This window comes from Oryx dammah, unplaced genomic scaffold (assembly GCF_014754425.2).
Source record: "Oryx dammah isolate SB20612 unplaced genomic scaffold, SCBI_Odam_1.1 HiC_scaffold_3, whole genome shotgun sequence".
NCBI lineage: Eukaryota > Metazoa > Chordata > Mammalia > Artiodactyla > Bovidae > Oryx > Oryx dammah.
Window position 1 is genome coordinate 72,846,323 of NW_024070187.1, and position 22,577 is coordinate 72,868,899.

A 22,577-nucleotide genomic window follows, 5' to 3' on the forward strand; every position below is an offset into this window, starting at 1 on the left:
ACTTATCTCCCTCATATTATTCTTAATATTTTCCAATCCATTTTAGATGTAATACAGTCAATTTTTTAAAATTTTAATTTTTAAATTAAATCATGTCACTCCCCACTTAAACCCTCAGTGGCTGCCAATTGATCTTTTAATAAAATTAAAATCCCTTACCAGACTACATGAACCAGCATGACACATTTTGTATTCCTTTCAAGCCTCATTGCCACTTGCTCACTATGTTTCAAGAGCCATGATGTTCTTCCATCATTTCCTTACACACTCCACATCTTTCCCTACTCAGAGACTTTGCACCTGCCCTTCTCCCTGCTCTGCCTGGCTGGCTTATCTTTAATCTCCAAACTTCAGCTCTTTAAAGTAGCCTTCCAGAACTGCTCAAACTATCTAATAACTTCTATACAAACACACAGTTCACTTTCATCATAAAAATAATCACAAAATGTAATTATCCTGCTTGATCATTTATTAGTTTAATATAAATTTCCCACACTAGGAATGTAAACTCCAAGAAACAAAAGCCTTGTCTGCCACTCCCAGTACAGAGGAGAGGGCCATACACATGGATGACTCCCTATCAATACCTGTTTCATCTTTGACAGCCGGGCTGAATGAAGTAATTAATGAAGTACTTAAGTAATCGTGAAAGGAACAAGTCTAATTTCTAGAAATATGAGATCCATCAGCTTTTAAAAATTGCTATTGAATACAATTAATATGTGGTATTTCCCAGGAAGATAGTCATCTAGGAACTTGCTGATTTGAGTTTTATGATTTTGCTCAAACTTAACATCCCTTTGTATATAAGTAGTTTTGAGTGATAGGTAAGGGAAGATCAAATTTTTTTACCCTCAATATGTTATTAAAAGCAAGTAAATGAGATGGTGTAGTGTAGGAAATTTTTCCTGAAAGAACACTAGATTGTTTTACATTTATTGAATTTTTTGATCAATAATTATTTAAATTAAATGTTGGTAGTATCTCTTTGGTATAGTTACTTTTAGTTTCTTTTTCATCTAAGATGGGATCAGATTTCTCAAGTAACTAAGACTGTTAGGTAACTGATTTTCTGTGAACCAACAAAAATTTCTTTTTTTCTAAAAAAATTATTTTAACCTCAGATCTTTCCCGAGATATTCAGAAAGGAAAAGGGGAAAAAATTGCTTGTTTCAAGTAACTCTATGAATTTATAGTGTAAAGTCTCCATATTACTTAGGACATCAAAATGGTTTTAGATATGCTGAGATGAAATTTCAGAGCTTTCTGCCTTTGTTTAACAAATAAATGCAAAAAATGCAACATAGCTTTTAGGACAGAGAATTCACTACCAAGGACATCATCAATTACCAAGTATATAATTTTGATTTTCTATTTTTTTGTTTTTTTTGAACATTTTTCTACTTTCCACCGTTCCAACTATAGCAGATTTTTATATTTCCCCAAAAGGTCATCAGTCTCATGAACTCATTTATAGACTCATGAATTTTGAAAATAAATTGAAGGGCAATACTATAATCATTCTTGTTTAACAAATGTGGAAACAAAAGTACCAAGAAGTTATTTCACTTTCTTGTAGTCACAGAGATAGTAACTGACAGAGCCAAGGTTGAAAGTTCAGCAGTCTGACTTCAGAATGTGTCTCTTAACCTCTGTGCTGCAACACTATTAATATTTATTTGTTCCCTGTTTGCTTTTATGAGTGAGTTGGGTATCATAATCAGAGCAGGTTTAAACATGTATTTTATATCATGGAATTTTACATTTTGATTTTTTTAAAAAATAATTCTATTTATTTATTTATTTTTGGCTGTGCTGGGTCTTTGTTGCTGTGCAGGCTTTTCTCTAGCTGCAGTGAGCTGGGGCTATTCTCTGTTGCAGTGTATAAGCTCCTCATTGCGGTCACTTCTCTTGCTGCATGGGCTCTAGGGCCTATGGACTTCAGTAGTTGTGGCATGTGAGCTCAATAGTTGTGATTCCCAGGCCCTAGAGCACGGGCTCAATGGTTGTGACCCATAGACTTAGCTGCTCTACAGCATGTGGGATCTTCCTGGATCAGGGATTGAACCTGTGTCTCCAGCCTTCTCAGGAATATTCTTTATCACTGAGCCACCAGGGAAGCCCACAAATTTGATGCTTTAAAGTTTTGCTTATAGTATGGGATTTGGTTTCTCATTGTTTTCTTCAACATAAAATGAGAACAGTACCACCTATGTAGAGTAGGATTTTGTAGGTGTTAAAAATCTAAGACCTCTTGCATCATGTTTCATCAGGATATGAATTGTCCTAGGTCTGATCCCCTAGGAGGAAAGCCCAAGGTTGGGACTTAGGTGCAAGTGATTGAGATGGTTCTTTAGGAGAAGCAACTGAAGTAAATAGATTAAGATTAAGGGAAGACGACAAGCAAGGATGTGAGTTGAACCTTAGCTTGAGTACATGGGAACTCTGGAGCACCAGTTGTACCTGAGAGTTGCTCCTGGAGGCCAAAAGAGCAGCCATTTTTATCTCCATGTCCATTATGACCAGTCACTAGAGCTACAAGTGGAGGATGAGGATGGGGAGCGGTGTGCTTTCTCTATGGGATAAGGTGGCTCATGTTCAGCCAGTGGGAATTGTTTGGAAAAGGGAAAGTTGTGCACATAACCACCCCACACACAGCACATGAGGGCTCCAGCCCCAGGAAGAGGATCTGGGTGGGATCCCAACAGGATCTACTCTATCTTAATGATGTCTAGAATTTGGTATCTCAATCCACATTTGTATTAGGACTTTTAAGTCATAAATAATATATTTGAGAGGTTAATTTAACCACTGCCTGTATGCATTTGTTCCTTAGCATGGTAAATATCACTAAAGTTTTCATAAGCTAATTCAAAAGAAGATGAGATTTTCTAAAAGATTCCAAGACTTGGAGCTTTGAATTCTAACCTTATTTTTTGCAGTCAGTGAGTTATTAAATAATTAGCAAAATTCTTCTCCTATATAACAATGATATAAGTTGCTGGTAATATTATCAGCATAATACGCTTTAGAATTAACATGAATTATACTGTAATTACTAATATAAAACATGAATTCCTATAACAGCTTGCTAGCTGTAGAATTGTGGGATGTTGTCCTATTAACAAGACCAATAGCTTAAATTGAATTCATTTTTCCTATTGTATTTCACCTTTTTTGCAGTCAGAAAATTACAAGGAAGTCAGAGCAAGTGTACTTTGGGAGTGAGTCACACTTTAATAAAATTGTATATTTCTTAGACATTTCTCCAGTCGATTACTTACATTTAAATTTCTGTGAAATTGTTCCACAACGGAATAATCAATCTCTAAGGTCCCGCCTTTACTCATTCTGAGTTCCTGACATTTTACTCACTTCTCATGATCTTTGCATGTTCACTTTTCCATCATTCCTCAGTTCAGCTGCACCAAAAAGCTCTTTGAAGAGACAGTAAGCATATTATCCCTCCTCACTGGCATATACACTGTAGCTCCCCTTTCTCTTGGAAACAAGACTGATTTAGTGCTGGCAATACAGCTTTTCAGACACACACACACACACACACACACACATTGAAGCCAACCAGGCTCCTCTGTCCATGTAATTCTGCAGGCAAGAATACCGGAGAAGGTAGCCATTCCCTTCTCCAGGGAATCTTCCTAACCTAGGAATCAAAACTGGGTCTTCCACAGTGCAGGTAGATTATTTATTGTCTGAACCACCAGGAAAGCCCTATATATAAAGGAGTTTAAAGCACAGGAAGAGAAAAAACAAGACGCTCAAATGGTCAGGGATGGAAATCAGTTTCTAAAACAAAGAGTTCTGGGAAAGCCAGGGTGAGTAGAGGGTTGGTGGTAGCCTGTTTCTTTATCTCTCTTTAGTCATGTGGCTGTCAGTGTGTTCACTTCATGGAAGATTACCCATCTTTGAGGTGAATACCTCAGCTAGCAAAGTTCAAGTCAGGCTAAATCCCCTAGGATTCAGAAAATCCAACTGTCAGGTCTTACAGTACCAACATTTATATTTAAGACCTAAAACTATAAAACTTTTAGAAGATAATATAGGAATACATCTTAATGATCTTAGATTTGGTAAGAGATTCTTAGAAAGGACACAAAAATCATAAGCAACAAAAGAAAAATCAATAGATAAATTGAACTTTATAAAAATTAAACATCTTGTGCATACTAATACCATCAAGAAAAGGAAACCCACAGAAAAGGAAAAAAATATTTGCATTTATGTATCTGATAAGAGTCTCAGAACTAGAATATGTATATAATTTGTAAAACTCAACAATAGAAAGATGAATAATCTAATAAAAATGGACAAATTATTTGAATAGATGTTTCTTGAAAAAAGGTAAAAAATATTCAAAAAGCACATGAAAAGGTGCTCAACATCATTATTCATTAGGAAATGCTAGTCAGAACCACAAACAGGTAGTATTCATCCTCACTAAGATGGCTAAAAAAGAAAAAAAATAGATAACAAGTTTTGATGACAGTTCGGAGAAATTGCATTGCTGATGAGAATGAAGAATGATTTATCCACTTTGGAAAACAGTTTGGCAATTCCACAAAATGTTAAACATGTACCAGGATTTCCACTTCTGGATATGTACTCAAGAGAAAGGAAAATGCGTTTTTATGCAAAAACTTGAACTCAAATTTCATGGCATTATTCATAATCATAAAAAGTGCAAACCACAAATATTTATTAAGTAATTAATGAATAATCAAAATGTGGTATATCTATAGAATGGAAGGTTATTCAGCAACAAAAAGGAAGTACTGGAACATGCTACAACATAAATAAACCTTAGAAACATTATGTTAAGTGAAAGAAGCCAGTTAAAGAAAAAAATGTCTTTTATCATTTCACTTATATGAATTGTACAGAATAGCAAAATTTACCAACACAGAACATAAATGAATGACTGCTGGGCCCTGGGGGAAGGAGAGAATGGGAAGTAACTGCTAATGTGTGTGTGTGTGTTTGTGTGTGTGTGTATGTGTGTGTGTGGGTGTGTTCAGTCACTCAGTCATGTCCAACTCTTTGTGGCCCCATGGAATGTGGCCCACCAGCCTCCTTCTGTCCATTGAACTCTCCAGGCAAGAATAGTAGAGTGGGTTGCTATTTCCTACTTCAGGGGATCTTCTGGACCCAAGGATTGAACACGTTATCTCTTGCTTCTCCTACACTGGCAGGTGAGTTCTTTACTACTGTGCCACCTGGGAACCTCCAACTACTAATGGATAAGGAGTTTTTGGGGGAATAATGAAGATTCTTTGAATATACTCAAAAAAGAGTGAATTGCATTGTATGTGAATTATATCTCAATAATTTAAAAAATTACTATTACTTGAAAAAAATCAGTGTTGGTCTTGGTCAACACCTATAAGCTGAGGATAGTGAAGACAGTTATCTTGGAAAGGAGTAGGGGTGTCATGATAATGGTGTTCCTTGCCTCTCAGGGATACATTCCCAACACTCCCACATCACACCACAGCCTTTTTCCTCTCTGATAAAACAGTGTCTAACAACAAACAGTAAAAGATATTTATATGAAATTATTGTAGGTTTTGTTGCAGCAAGAATCAGCTGGCAAACCTCAATGGTTTAAAGCAAGGTTAAATCAAACCATCCACATGATTTTGTAAATAATGTTCTATCAAGACATAGCCATTTATTTACATATCGTTTATTGCTACTTTCACACTGGAATAATGGGAAGAATGAGTCATTGAGACAGTGTTTGATTCACAAATCTGAAAATAGTTACAATTTTACTCTTTACAGAAAAGTTTTGTTGACCTCTGCTATAAAACAGCAGAAGCTTATTTCTCACTGAAACAGAGTCCCTGAATGTCTGAAGGCCTCTCTGGGGCAGCTGTGCTCCATAGGATATCTCCGTGTCATGCCTCCAGATCAATATGCACTTCTGCATTTGTCAGGATGGAAGAACAGGAAAGGATGACTTTCTGCCATTAAATGTTTCTGCCCAAGTGTGACACACTGGGCAGCTCATTGGCCAAAGCAGGTCACGTGCCAGTGCCTAACTTCAAGGGCAAGGGGCAAGCCATCCTTAGTGATTATCCCTGTAGCCACTCATATTCTGTTCATTCCTTCACCTGAAGCAATTCATCTGCACATATTCCCATTTGTGATTTCAAAATGATTAAAATCTTAAATAGGTCCCTTAGTTTTTTATTATCTTAATGACTGTTAGGCTTTTATGATAATTTTTCAGAGATTGTGACTTTTGTATTTTCTATTTTAAGAACTAGTATAGGATTCTAATATCAAAGCTGAAGATATACAAATTCTACATAAGATGAAATGTCTTCTGCATGGGCATGTATAAGCTTGTATATTAAGAAAACACATATTCAGGCAACTTACTTTATACAATAACTAGCATTTCAAGGAAGAGCTATTTGCTTTGCAAAATAATCCACTGTTGACTTGTCTTTTTAATTGTGGGATTTCCTTCTGCATTTTAAATTATTGCATTATGAATATCTTGACTTAGAGGTGATTTTCAGGAGTTAAGTTATTATAGAAACCAAATTGCATTTTTCCTAAGTAACATGCAAACTCAGCTTTGATTTGGGCATTTTTGAAGTGTGAACACATCCTTTTGAAATGTATTCAAGGGAAAACATACAATAGCAAAGAAATGAGAAGGATTGTTTCACTGTTCTTCTAAAAGTTAGCATTCTGTAACTTCCAAATCACACTCTGGGACCAAATAATTTATAGAACCTGCATTTATTTATCATAGAGTAAATGTTAGCAGAGACATGTCATGGATTTATGAAATTATTTGAGCTCCTCTTCATTGTATTTCTTTTGTTAACGACTGCCTCAACCCAATCTAAAATTCATTTTAAGTAATCTTTAGAATAATATTACTCTTTGAGCTTGTAAGCTCTATTAAAAGGTTTAGAAATTTTGAAAAATATGACTGGTTTTATGTTTACATTTTCCCCAGGCTTTATGAAACTGCAGAGAGTGCTTTCTTTCACTAATATTTAATCTGGAAGCCATTCAAACATAAGCAAACCAAAATTAATACACTGGAAAAATTTCAAATTTGTCAAAATTTGCCTGTGAAACATCCCTGGTGATACTCCTTTCCAATTCCTGGAAAGGCCTATTCTAAATGTTATGTGTGTTTTGTCTGGTCTCTAACAGCAAATTATGGTCAGAATGAGATCATCTTTGCCAATAATTTACTCAACAAAGATTCACTGTAAGAATATAATAATTTCACAAGCCAATAGTGTACAGGGTAATGTCTCTTTAATAAATCAATAAAGAAATAACATACTCTAAACCAATAATAGGTTAACTATATGATTGTTCCAGACAAGAGGGAGATGAAAAGAATAAGAAACAAATTTAGTTGAGGTGGACATTTCTAAGTTGGCCCTTAGAAGAGTCAGATTAGCCAGCCACCAAGCTGATGTCCAACTACTGGTGCAAAAGTGGAAGTCCCTAGCAAGAGCACCTTGCTGGGAGCAAAGACACTGGAACTGGTGGGCAAGGTTACTTCATGGGACCTCTGCATGCTTTCTCCCAACTCTGACAAAGAGTCATCTTTGCCCAGGCAGGAGCCCCAAGGTCTTCAAAGAGCTATTTAGATCAGGAAAGAGTAGCTTTGCCCAGATGGAACACTTTTCAGTTGCCTCTTAAGCCTCTTGATATTTAATCCTTAAATGTCCCCTCAGTTCAGTTCAGTTCAGTTCAGTTCAGTCTCTCAGTCATGTCCGATTCTTTGCAACCCCATAAATCGCAGCACATCAGGCCTCCCTGTCCATCACCAACTCCCGGAGTTCACTCAAACTCACGTCTGTCTAGTCGGCGATGCCATCCAGCCATCTCATCCTCTGTCTTCCCCTTTACCTCCTGCCCCCAATCCCTCCCAGCATCAGAGTCTTTTCCAATGAGTCAACTCTTCTCATGAGGTGGCCAAAGTACTGGAGTTTCAGCTTTAGCATCATTCCTTCCAAAGAACACCCAGGACTGATCTCCTTCAGAATGGACTGGTTGGATCTCCTTGCAGTCCAAGGGACTCTCAAGAGTCGTCTCCAACACCACAGTTCAAAAGCATCAATTCCTTGGTGCTCAGCTTTCTTCACAGTCCAACTTTCACATCCATATATGACCACTGGAGAAACCATAGCCTTGACTAGATGGACCTTTGTTGGGAAAGTAATGCCTCTGCTTTTCAATATGCTATCTAGGTTGGTCATAACTTTTCTTCCAAGGAGTAAGTGTCTTTTGATTTCATGGCTGCAATCATCATCTGCAGTGATTTTGCAGCCCCTCAAAATAAAATCTGAAACTGTTTCCACCGTTTCCCCATCTATTTCCCATGAAGTGATGGGACCAGATGCCATGATCTTCATTTTCTGAATGTTGAGCTTTAAACCAGCTTTTTCACTCTCCTCTTTCACTTTCATCAAGAAGCTTTTTAGTTCCTCTTCACTTTCTGCCATAAGGGTGGTGTCATCTGCATATCTGAAGTTGTTGATATTTCTCCTGGCAATCTTGATTCCAGCTTGTGGTTCTTCCAGCCCAGGGTTTCTCATGATGTACTCTGCATATAAGTTAAATGTCCCCTTGCCACAGTCAATTCCTCTACACGTTTTTTATCAATCAGTCCCCTACAGTGCTCATCAACAGCTAAGGTATTGAATGAGTCAGTTGCTCAGTCATGTTCAAATCCTTTGAGACACCATGGACTGTAGCCTGCCAGGCTCCTCTGTCCATGGAATTATCCAGGCAAGAATATTGGAGTGGGTAGCCATTCCCTTCTCCAGGGGATCTTCCCAACCCAGGAATTGAATCCAGGTCTCCTGCATTGCAGGTGGATTCTTTACCACCTGAACCACGAGGAAAGCCCATTAAGCTACTGAGTGCTTATGGACAAATCCAGATGTTGATAATGACCTCCTGGTACAGCTTCTTCCCTGTAAACAGCTTCATTCTTAGAACAAAGCAACACATTTCTCTGATCAGAAATTAAATAGATTTGAAATCATATCACACAAACACACAGCAATATATGCAGTTAAAGTGATTAATAACGAAATGTTTCAATAAGATATAAGATAAACCAAGGCTTTTCTATAACTATTCACTGAACAGAATGAACAAGTAGCATCTTCAGAAATCATGAAATGCATGACTTTTAAGATAATACCTCCTTTTTTTACTTATTTGTTTGTTATCCTTTCTGTTGTTTCGTTACTTCTTCCACTCTATAATGATCCTGGTTTCTCTACTTTTTTCTTACTTGTGGCATGGATCTACTGACATAGTTTCACGTATATGTTATTATTGTTCAGTTCAGTTCAGTTTAGTCACTCAGCCGTGTCCGACTCTTTGCAACCCCATGAATCACAGCACGCCAGGCCTCCCTGTCCATCACCATCGCCTGGAGTTCACTCAAACTCACGTCCGTCGAGTCAGTGATGCCATCCAGCCATCTCATCCTCTGTTGTCCCCTTTTCCTCCTGCCCCCAATCCCTCCCAGCATCAGAGTCTTTTTCAATGAGTCAACTCTTCAAATGAGGTGGCCAAAGTACTGGAGTTTCAGCTTTAGCATCATTCCTTCCAAAGAAATCCCAGGGTTGATCTCCTTTTAAGTGGACTGGTTGGATCTCTTGCAGTCCAAGGGACTCTCAAGAGTCTTCTCCACACCACAGTTCAACAGCATCAATTCTTTGGCACTCAGCTTTCTTCACAGTCCAACTCTCACATTCATACATGACTACTGGAAAAACCATAGCCTTGACTAGAAGGACCTTTGTTGGGAAAGTAATGTCTCTGCTTTTGAATAGGCTACTAGGTTGGTCGTAACTTTTCTTCCAAGGAGTAAGTGTCTTTTAATTTCATGGCTGCAGTCACCATCTGCAGTGATTTTGGAGCCCCCCAAAATAAAGTCTGACACTGTTTCCACTGTTTCCCCATCTATTTCCCATGAAGTGATGGGAACGGATGCCATGATCTTTGTTTTCTGAATGTTGAGCCTTAAGCCAGTTTTTTCACTCTCCTCTTTCTCTTTCATCAAGAGGCTTTTAGTTCCTCTTCACTTTCTGCCATAAGGGTGGTATCATTTGCATATCTGAGGTTATTGATATTTCTAGCAATCTTGATTCCAGCTTGTGCTTCATCCAGCCCAGCATTTCTCATGATGTACTCTGCATATAAGTTAAATAAGCAGAGTGACAATACTCAGCCTTGATGTACTCCTTTTCCTATTTTAGGTAAATATAAAAATTCTACTTAACCTATTTTTTTTTTTTTGCATGAAGAATTATTGGAAGATCAACACTTCTCTCTACCTCTGGGAGTTTCCTGTTTACTTCTTCATTCATTCGGTTAACTTTCTGATTATTTGCTGTATCCTAGAGGCACTAGCAACCTTCCTCCCAGACTCAAAATCTTCTTGAACCTCATTCAGTTAACACTTTAAAGGAATTGGAAGGACTGATGCTAAAGCTGAAACTCCAATACTTTTGCCACCTCATGAGAAGAGTTGACTCATTGGAAAATACTCTGATGCTGGGAGGGATTGAGGGCAGGAGGAGAAGGGGATGATAGAGGATGAGATGGCTGGATGGCATCACCCACTTGATGCACATGAGTTTGATTGAACTCCAGGAGTTGGTAATGGACAAGGAGGCCTGGCGTGCTGCAATTCTTGGGGTCACAAAGAGTTGGACACAACTGAGCGATTGAACTGAACTGATTATAGGAGTGCCCCACCCTCTAGAATTTCAGTCTCAAATAAATGGAGTAGTGGCCATTTAGTTAGGAGACATGTCACTGTCACTGCAGTGTAAGTATTTGGAAGGTGATAATTTTACTTTTGGTAGTATATGTTCCTGGAATTTTGCCCTCTCCATTCTTATCTCTCCCTCTCTGTCTCTCTCACAGACACCCATGTGCACAAAAAATTATTTGGCTTAATAATGTTAGCGTATTGTGTTATAATATGTAATAGTTCAGTTCAGTTCAGTCACTCAGTCATGTCTGACACTTCGTCACCCCAAGGACCACAGCACACCAGGCCTCCCTGTCCATCACCAGCTCACAGAGTCCACCCAAATCCATGTCCATCGAGTCGGTGATTCCATCCATCCAACCATCTCGTTCTCTGTCGTCCCCTTCTCTTCCTGCCCTCAATCTTTCCCAGCATCAGGGTCTTTTCCAATGAGTCATCTCTTCTCATCAGGTGGCCAGTGTATTGGAGTTTCAGCTTCAACATCAGTCCTTCCAATGAACATTCAGGACTGCTCTCTTTAGGATGGACTGGTTGTATCTCCCTGCAATCCAAGGGACTCTCAAGAGTCTTCTCCAACACCACAGTTCAAAAGCATCAATTATTCGGTGCTTAACTTTCTTCATAGTCCAACTCTCACATCCGTACATGACTATTGGAAAAACCATAGCCTTGACTAGATGGACCTTTGTTGGCAAAGTAATGTCTCTGCTTTTTAATATGCTGTCTATGTTGGTCATAACTTTTCTGCCAAGGAGCAAGTGTCTTTTAATTTCAGGGCTGCAGCCACCATCTGTAGTGATTTGGGAGCCAAAAAAAAATTAAAGTCAGCCACTGTTTCCACTGTTTTCCCATCTATTTCCCATGAAGTGATGGGACCAGATGCCATGATCTTAGTTTTCTGAATGTTGAGCTAAGCCAACTTTTTCACTCTCCTCTTTCACTTTCATCAAAAGGCTCCTAGTTCTTCACTTTCTGCCATAAGGGTGGTATCACCTGCATATCTGAGGTTATTGATATTTCTCCCGGCAATCTTGATTCCATCTTGTGCTTCATTCAGCCCAGCGTTTCTCATGATATACTCTGCATATAAGTTAAATAAGCAGGGTGACAATACACAGCCTTGACGTACTCCTTTTCCTTTTTGGAACCAGTCTGTTGTTGTTCCATGTTCAGTTCTAACTGTTGTTTCCTGACCTGCATACAGATTTCTCAGGAAGTATAGTCAATAAAGCAAAAATAGATGTTTTTTTGGAACTCTTTTGGCTTTTGATGATCAAAGGATGTTGCCAATTTGACCTCTGGTTCTTCTGACTTTTCTAAAACCAGCTTGAACATCTGGAAGTGCATGGTTCATGTATTGCTGAAGCCTGGCTTGGAGAATTTACTAGCATGTGAAATGAGTGCCATTGTGTGGTAGTTTGAACATTCTTTGGCATTGCCTTTCTTTGGGATTGGAACGAAAACTGACCTTTTCCAGTCCTGTGGCCACTGCTGAGTTTTCCAAATTTGCTGTCATATTGAGTGCAGCACTTTCACGGCATCATCTTTCAGGATTTGAAATAGCTCAACTGGAATTCCATCACCTCCACTAGCTTTGTTCATAGTGATGCTTCCTAAAGCCCACTTGACTTCACATTCCAGGGTCAAAATATGGTCCACTGGAGAAGGGAATGGCAAACCACTTCAGGATTCTTGCCTTGAGAATCCCAAGAACAATATGAAAAGGAAAAAAAGAGAGGACACTGAAAGATGCACTTCTCAGGTTGGTAGGTGCCCAATATGCTACTGGAGATCAGTGGAGAAATAACTCCAGAAAGAATGAAGAGATGGCGCCAAAGCAAAAACAACATCCATTTGTGGATGTGACTAGGGATAGAAGCAGGGTCCAATGCTGTAAAGAGCAATATTTCATAAGAACCTGGAATGTTAGGTCCATGAATAAAGGCAAATTAGAAGTTGTCCAACAGGAGATGGCAAGAGTGAACATCAACATTTTAGGAATCAGCAAACTGAAATGGACTGTGATGGGTGAATTTAAATCAGATGACCATTATATTTAATACTGAGGGCAAGAATCCCTTAGAAGAAATGGAGTAGCCATCATAGTCAACAAAAGAATCCAAAATGCAGTACTGGATGCAATCTCAAAAATTACAGAATGATCTCTGTTCATTTCCAAGGCAAACCATACAATGTAATATCTAAGAATGCAAATTTTACAGTCTGTTACTTTGGGTCCATAGCCCAGAAGAACCACTTGTTAGCTACATGACGTTGTATCAAGATGTTATAATTAACATCTGTACTAGTCCATAAGCACTCAGTAGCTTAGCTATTGATAAGCAATGCTGGAGACTGATTGATAAGAACATGTAGAGGAATGACTATGTTGAAAACTGATACTTAAGCCAGTGACTCCATCAATAGATTAGTAGTATAACAATACCCACTTCATAGACTTGTTATGAAAATTTAAAGAGATCATATGTCAAAGATGTTTAACAGTGTGATTGAGGTATCATGGGCACTAGGAATCATACATATTAAATTAGAAATGCTTTGTGGACTACTTTAAAATCAGACAATGTTTAAAATGATTTTTATGCAAAAATGTATCATGAATTTCAATTGGTTTATAAGCATATTCTCAGAAAAAATATTTTTATAATTGGAAATTGTTTAGATGTCTAGAACTCAGAAATTTCACAATCCAAAAGTCTGCCATCTTTCTCTTTAATACCAAAGCCTTATGCTGAAAGCTTTAAGAAGTTTATATATTCCAATTCCTTTTTTTCTCTAATAAACTTTTGGAAATTTACAAGGAAAAACAGTAGTTATTTCTCATCTGTACTGATTCTCCTTCTTTTGAGTATTTTAATATTATATAGGTTATTTCCTACCACCATGTCATTGAAGCTTTCCAAGCTGCTGCTGTTCCACCAACTGCCATTCCCTCTCCAAATGTGAATATCACCCACTGTTTTCACTTTACAATGCAAAAAGAATAGTAAGACTCAATAAATTTTATTAAATCTTGTGTTTAAATGAGTTAAAAAGGAAACTTTAAATTCTGTTATGACTCATGAAGTCTTTCCATCTTCTCAAAGAGATGCCCTCTACTGGCCAACTTTTTTTTTTTTTGTAGACTCCAGATTGTGTTTGTGGTGGAGACAAAAAGTATCTTTGACAATATTCCCCTGCTTAGAGTCCAAATTAAATGTGGGCTGGCCCTAGAGAGAAGAGGAGCCTTTTTCTATTTTGGATTAAAGCTAGGCTTACTCAAGAAGACTTATATTCTGCTTCTAGACATTTTGTGAGTGTTCAAGGAGGGAAATGGTTTATTGCTATGAATGGGGACTTTCACTAGAATGACCTTTTGATGTTGACCTTTTTCTAAAATCTTGGTTAACTTCCTCCAGGAGGAGAAAGTATGACTGGTCTCTGAATCAGTAGTAGAAATGGGCCTTTTTCACGTCTTCCTCTGATGAGACAGGATGCATGAATAAAGCGTACATTCTTGTCCACACCTTATTTACTTACTCATTGGTTGTTGTTGTTCAGTCGCTCAGTCATGTCCAACTCTTTGAGACCCCATAGACTGCAGCACACCAAGCTTCCCTATTCTTTACCATCTCCTGGAGCTTGCTCAGGCTCATGTCCATTGAGTCAGTGATGTCATACAGCCATCTTGTCCTCTGTAGTCCCCTCTCCTCCCACCTTCAATCTTTCCCAGCATCAGGGTCTTTTCTAATTAGTTGGCTCTTTGCATAAACTCATTCATATTTGTGGATTTATCAACTAAGGCAGCTAGGTACACACCTTATCTTTTTTTCAGACTATTTCATTCACTTCTATACCAACTCTCAAACTTAATTCTAAAAGGAAGCATCCATCAATTAAACCTATCTCCCTCCAATACTTCCTTGTTGAAAGATTTTTTTATACAATGTTACATACACTATGTGCTATTTTTTTTAAGTTGTAGTATATTACTTTGTAGTTGCTTCCAAGTTCATCAGAAATGTGTTTTAAATAACTAAACAAATAGTAACATTGTGACAGATGGGAAATGTTTTTCATTTATCTTTTCCACATGTTCACAGAATGTGCTTCCTTTTTCTATATAGTGAATGCTCAATAAATACAATTATCTGGCATACATAAATGTCTGATAACATCTTATATCTTTTAGCTTTGATTTAAAGGCAATGAATATTTGAGGAGTATTTTACAAAAATTAGGTTAACTTTAAATATCTATATAAACATATATATATATATATATATATATATGTATGTATGTATGTATATAAATGTCACTGGATAAAGGTTTAGATATGTTGTCATGAATTCTACTGAGACCTGAAGGACAAAACTACTAACAATGTTTATCATAAGCAAGATTTGTTTTGCAAAAACAGATTTTCAGATTCAAAAGCCACACTCTGTTTATCACCACAATCCATTACACAGGTCTATATGGAGGATTACATTGAGCAAAATGTTAGTGTCTTAAAAGTTTGCATTTTTCTTGTTTTAAAACACTGAGGCCCAGTTTTATTCTGATCATTCTAACTGTGCTATAAATTGGGGGTGGGGGTGAGCACAGAATGGTTTTATTAGCATTTTCCCCTCTCCAAGAGCTTTTTCTTCTATTGATTTGAGTACCAACCAATGCTAGCAAGTGAGAAAATCAAAGTAACAGTAAATTTGACAGTATCTCTGTCTGTGATACTATGGGGCTTTCCCAATGGCTCAGTGGGTAAAGAATCTGCCTGCAATGCAGGGGACATGACAGAGGAGAACAGGTTCATTCTTGGGTTGGGAAGACTCCCTGGAAGAGAAAATGGCAAGCTATTTCAGTATTCTTGCAAGATAATCCCATGGACAAAGGAGCCTGGAAGGCTATATATAGTCCATAGAGTTGCAAACAGCTGGACACGATTGAGCGATTGAGCACATTATATTTACCGTATGATAGTATAGCTGAAATGCTTCTAGTTGAATGAAGTTGCTCATCATCTGTTAGGTTGTTTCAAGTGTATTCTTCTAAGAGTTGTGTTCTAAACTCTATGGTCTGCTCTGTCTTACTATCAAATTGTAACACTTCTAGTTGATTTTATGATAACTATATTGACTTTGTGTAATTTTATCAGAACATTGCTCCTTGGTTTATAATTGCTTATTATTATTTACTTGCTATATTATTTCTCCCTTCTATCAATTAATAGGGAAAATGCCAGCTTATGCAGACCCCCAAACAATAAATCCATACACACAGACACATTCCTCTCTCTCTTTGTAATGGATTCTATTAAAAAAAAAAATCATTAGACACTGAATTCACCTCTTTACCCTCTTTAATAATTGTATAACTCCCTTTGGTAAATGATGATAAATATCAGACAGATTCTCTTGGCCAGTTCAAGGTTGTTCTAGAATTTTAGCTGCAGTCAAGTGTTTTTAGATTTTTTTTGCACTGAGAACCCAAGTTGTTTCATAGTCTCAGATATAGTTTCATCCTTTCTCTGGATTGGGTATTTTCTGCTGTAGGCAGTCTTCTGTCCTGCTTTTACCTACCCCAAAAGGACTCAGTCAGCTCACACTGAAGAGGGTGAACTCACCTTCCATGGATTTCAGATGCTCAGTTCCTCAGAAATCTATCCTCAAACATCATTTTTCTAAGAAGCCTTTTCCAGGTGTGTGTCTGCCTACATGTGTCTGCTATGGTTCTAAGCATTTTAAGATAAGTGAATTCATTTAACTGTCATGCTAACCCTCTGAAATAGCAGAGTTGATAGCATCCATGGCCTATTCTGCTCACCTTTACCTGTCTGTGCATTTAGCAGCTATAAGTGCTCAGAGATGTTCCCCTCTCTGGAGAACTGCCCTCCCCTCTCACCAGAACTGTCTTACTGGAGAGATTAGGTGCAGTCCTCAAACAAGGGTATAAAAGCCTTTCTTGCCTGACACTGGAACAACTCCACGCTTCCTCCATAGGTACTAGCTGAAGTAAGCTCCAACTGTGCTGGCTGCTCTCCATGATGGCTCCCCAGTGAATCCATATCTCTTGGTATTTATCTGTTTACATGGCCCTTTTCTATACTGAATCTGGGAAAGCCCAATAAGATGTATAACCAATAGAATAGAATATTCCCAACAGAATGGGGCAAAAGTGACACTACAGTTCTCTGAGGTTAGACTATAGGAATCTTTAAAGGTTCTCCATTTATCTTTTGTAATGTTTATTCTGAGGAAGGTAAGCTACTACATTAAAATTAAAAGTCTGATTATCCTGTGAGAGCTGTGATGTGAGGAGCACAAGCTGGGTGGAGAGAATCTGAATGGAGACAGAGCAGATGCTGAGTTGATACAGGTATTCCAGCCCTCCCAGCCCAAGTGTCAGACATGTGGGTGAATATACTGCCTTGAACATTTGAATCTCAGTGGATGCAATACGGGGAAGAAATGAGGACCCAAACCTTATGTCTCCAGTTGTGTTTTCCTCGTCACCTTCAGTCATTTGAGCCACCTCACCTCACTGTACTCTGTCCAAATTTCTGATCCACCAGAATCATGAGATAATAAAATTGGAGAGAAGGATACAGTGGTGAGCATCATTTGCAGCAGTGATAACAAACACAAATGAGCCCACATACTTGCTTAGCTTCTTCTCTAGCTCTATGCCACTTCCCTTCCCTTCTTTAATGCAGTCATTCAGTAAGTCATTTGCACGAGAATCATCATCTCAGCTCTTCTTCTATATGACTGTACCTAAAATTGGTAGGTTCTATTGGTAATCATACTTTATAGATGCTCAGATGGAGGCACAGATGAATAAAATATGTAACCAAAATCCATAACTAATACTTAAGACAGTTGGTATACTAGAACCAGGCCCCGGAGCCCTTGTTCGTAACCAGAATGCTATCAGGATACTAGATAGCTCCAGACCAGAATAACTGCTGCCTACCATGGGAAGAATATCACATTTGGCTACTGTATTAAACCTCCAAATTCAAACAAGATTTAGAATATAAAGAGCAATCATTTATCCATTTTCTGACTTTTTTTTTTTCTTTCTGAGGGCCTGTGTCTTCTACTGAGAGAAAGAATCCACACTGTCTTGTTTAGCACGTAAGCCTTCTGTGAAATGGCAGCATGACAACACATGGGTTGCCTGGCTGTCAGCCAAGTACAGTGGTGTTCTGTTTGCACCATGCCAATCCTTTTGTCACTTGTTAAAAATTCAGTGTTATCTCCTTTCCCAAACATTGCTACCATCTGCCTACACATGACTTTGACAATGACTATGTGGTAATTGCAGTTGTGTGCCTAATACCAACTACTACTGTGTCCAATGGTCAGAGCAAGCATCTATCTTTAAACTCTACCCTTCTAGTTTTCCCCAGATCCCCAAAGCCCCTTGCTTATTCTTTTGAAATGTTGTGATGGTATTGGAAACTACTGACGCTTTCTGCTTCATAAAGGAAAAAAAAGTATAGTATCATAAAAATCTTTCTATACATCCATCAGTCAAATTAAAATAGCTTTAGGGGCTAATTTTTTAAGATGACAATTAGAGTTATAGTGTGAACTGGCAAAACTGTTCATTTAATTTTGTTAAATGGAGCCAAGATAACTTGATAGTTTTACAGTAGTATTTTCCCAAATGTATACTTATAAATAAGTCAGTGCTTGCATTATGGATCTTTAGATTCTTTTCAAAGTTTTTAGGAAATACTACATAGTCTTAGCATAGTCTTAGCTAGTGTTGTTTGACAGGTTTGGCAGAATCCCATCAATAAGAAATTCCTGAAACAGCAAATTTTTTCCCAACATTCAACTTCAGTAAAAATATGTTCATCTCCATCTTCTCAACACCTTAGCTATAAAAGTATCAGTTAATGTTTATTACCTTCTTAGAGCTATAATAAAAAAATCCATATATGTAACTTTGAGACAAAGATCTTCCTTGTGAAATCCTGGCATTAAGTTCAGCAGAACCAGGGGCTGGAGAGTCTTATATAAGTGTAAGAAAGAAGACAAGAGGATATAATTCACTTTGGAAGGAAAGCAAATGATAATACCAGAATAAAAATCCCTTGGTATCTATCCTAGGAAATCATACAACTAACTGTGGGGTTCCATTTAGTCAGAATCCTAAGTGCCAGAGACACTAAAAAAAAATCAAAACACAAAGGAAGTCACTGATCAATATAAAAAGTCTTAACTGGTGGTTCTTTACCTTTCTTCAATGAACAAACAGACAAAACTAAAACAAACAAAGAACTTACCTGAGTTTCTCCCTGCAAATCCTACCTGAATTTACTAGAATTTTATCTTGGACAAGTTGCACTCAGCTTCAGTGACCATGCTGCTTCTGTATCTGGCTAACTAGCACTCATTCTCCACATCTCCTCTTAGGCATTACTGCGTCTGAGCCTCTCCAGTCTTTAGTAAGTAACTGTTTGGCTTTTCCATAGTTCCATGTTTTTCTAACCTAACACCCATCCTTCTGTATGATAATTACTTCGATGTTAGTCTCATTCACAGTCAATTCCTGATGTTTAAAGTTACACATAAGGAACACAGTTGATGTGTGATAAACGTTCATTTACCCCAATATTTACTAAGCAATGACTACATTCCAGGAGCTGTGCTAAGTACTTAAAATATAGCAAACAAGAAGCCAAACATTCTTCCTGACCTGATGGAGCCTCCATTGAATGTGGGACAGTAGACACTATTTCTTTTGGGTCCATTGAATATCCTTACTATTAAGAATAGTGTGATAATTGTTGGACCCCACTGAAAGTGTACTCTTTCTGTCATATCTTTACCATCCATTAGCCCCCTTTTGGGAGAAGGAAATGGCAACCCACTCCAATATTCTTGCTTGGAGAATCCTGTGGACAGAGGAGCCTGGTGGGCTGCTATCCATGAGGTTGCACAGAGTCAGACACAACTGAAGCAACCTAGCATGCGTGCATGCATTGGAGAAGGAAATGGCAACCACTCCAGTAATCTTGCCTGGAGAATCCCAGAGACAGAGAAGCCTGGTGGGCTGCTGTCCATGGGGTCGCACAGAGTCAGACATGACTGAAGTAACTTAGCAGCAGCAGCAGCTACAGCAGCAGCAGCAGCAGCCCCCTTTTGCCTTCCCTTCCTTCTACTCCAGCTTGGATTTCATGGTCCATTATTGTTGGCACTCCTTTGTTTTCATCTCCACTCTTCTTCCTCTGGAACATTTGCTTGGCAGAGCCTCAACCATAGGTCAACACAACTCTCTACCTACTACATTCATATAGTGATTCTGTGTAGGTAGTATGGTTACAGGAAAAAAAGAAAAAGAAAGAAAGAAAATCCTGCTGCCTGAATTTATTCTGTTTATGCATAGAAATTGCAAGCTACACAGGTCTCTTGCTCTATTTACCTTATCCTTTCACCCTCCCATCCTTTCCCCATTCTGGACCCCATGTTCTGGTTTTCTCTTTCTATTTGCCCAATTACCTCAGCATATAAACATGCTATAATATCTTCCATCTTAAAATCATCTACATAGATCTCCAGCTATTTCTTCAATAATTAGCTAGTTTTATGGTAAAATTCTGCCAAGAATTTATGCTCTCTGTCTCTAATTCCTGTTTTTCTGTTCCCCCTTTCTCCAACCATCATCAGTCTTTAAGCTGGTCTTGTCTGGATCACCAACTACCACTATGTTGAGAAGTCAAGCTGTTTCTCCTAAGTCTTCAGATTCCTCAACTGCTCAGAGGCACTTGACATTTTGCCATTACTTCTGGAACATTAGACACCCCAGGTTTTCTTATTTTCTGCCTGTCCAGTACTCTTGACTGGCCCTCTTTTTTGACTCACCCTGTAAAAATGTTCATGTCCTTTGAAGCTCTTATCCTTCATGTTCAAACACATCTCCTGAGTGACTTCATCTAGTCTCAGAGCTTTTATAGAAGCTGATCATTCTCAGAGTCACATACTTATCCTCAAACTTCCCCTGGTCACTAGACTCATAGAGTGTATCTAAGTAGCTGTTGATATTTCCACCTGATTTTAATAGATGTCTTACATATACAGGACTTTAAATCCATTACATGGAATACTCACTCTTTATACCTTCTAAAACTGTTCTTTATATGTCTAAGCTTAATCATTGTTTCTTCAAAATATTCCATCCTATGGAATATTTATGTCTAAGCTTAATCATTGTTTCTTCAAAATATTCCATCCTATCTAACAAACCAGTCAAACACTTTCCCAACTATATATTCTCTTACTCTTCTATATTTTCCTTTAGAGTAGTTACTTGTTTGTTTTAATTTCTCTTACTAGAAAGTAAGACCCATGAGGTCATGCATAACTGTATCCTTAGAACCTGAAGAAAAACATAAAACACAGAAGGGATTCAAAAAATTTGATACATTTTTAAATAAAATAAGGAAATAAATAAAATAATTACAGATAGTTATACTCTGAAAGAAAAAAAATAGCATGTGGTGTTGTATTTAAAAACACTGTGGAAGGGTGGCTAGAATTGGCAGAGTCTATCTTTCTGAGATAATTACTAAGATTTAAATGATGAGACGGGAGCTGCTTTGGGTAAAGCCCGGGAAACCACATTCGAGGAAGAGGGAAAGAAAGAGTAACAAAACTACACAAAGAGCTTGCTGAATTCCAGGAACTGTTGGAAGACCTTTGTGACTGGGACACAATGAGCGAAGGAGGGAATTGCTTGAGATCAGGATGGAGAGATGAGTCAGAGAGGTAGTCAGGTTCTCCTAGGCAATTATAAGAAGTTTTAATATTATTCTCCAGTTCAGTTCAGTCGCTCAGTCGTGTCCAACTCTTTGCGACCCCGTGAATCGCAGCATGCCGGGACTCCCTGTCCATCACCAACTCTCGGAGTTCACTCAGACTCACGTCCATTGAGTCAGTAATGCCATCCAGCCATTTCATCCTCTGTCGTCCCCTTCTTCTCCTGCCCCCAATCCCTCCCAGCATCAGACTCTTTTCCAGTGAGTTAACTCTTTGCATGAGGTGGCCAAAGTACTGGAGTTTCAGCTTTAGCATCATTCCTTCCAAAGAAATCCCAGGGTTGACCTCCTTCAGAATGGATTGGTTGGATCTCCTTGCAGTCCAAGGGACTCTCAAGAGTCTTCTCCAACACCACAGTTCAAATGCATCAGTTCTTGGGCGCTCAGCCTTCTTCACAGTCCAACTCTCACATCCATACATGACCACAGGAAAAACCATAGCCTTGACTAGATGGACCTTAGTCGGCAAAGTAATGTCTTTGCTTTTGAATATACTATCTAGGTTGCTCATAACTTTTCCTCCAAGGAGTAAGCGTCTTTTAATTTCATGGCTGCAATCACCATCTGCAGTGATTTTGGAGCCCCCAAAAATAAAGTCTGACACTGTTTCCACCATTTCCCCATCTATTTCCCATGAAGTGATGGGACCGGATGCCATGATCTTCGTTTTCTGAATGTTGAGCTTTAAGCCAACTTTTTCGATCTCCTCTTTCACTTTCATCAAGAGGCTTTTTAGTTCCTCTTCACTTTCTGCCATAAGGGTGGTGTCATCTGCATATCTGAGATTATTGATATTTCTCCCGGCAATCTTGATACCAGCTTGTGCTTCTTCCAGTCCAGCGTTTCTCATGATGTACTCTGCATAGAAGTTAATAAGCAGGGTGACAATATACAGCCTTGACGTACTCCTTTTCCTATTTGGAACCAGTCTGTTGTTCCATGTCCAGT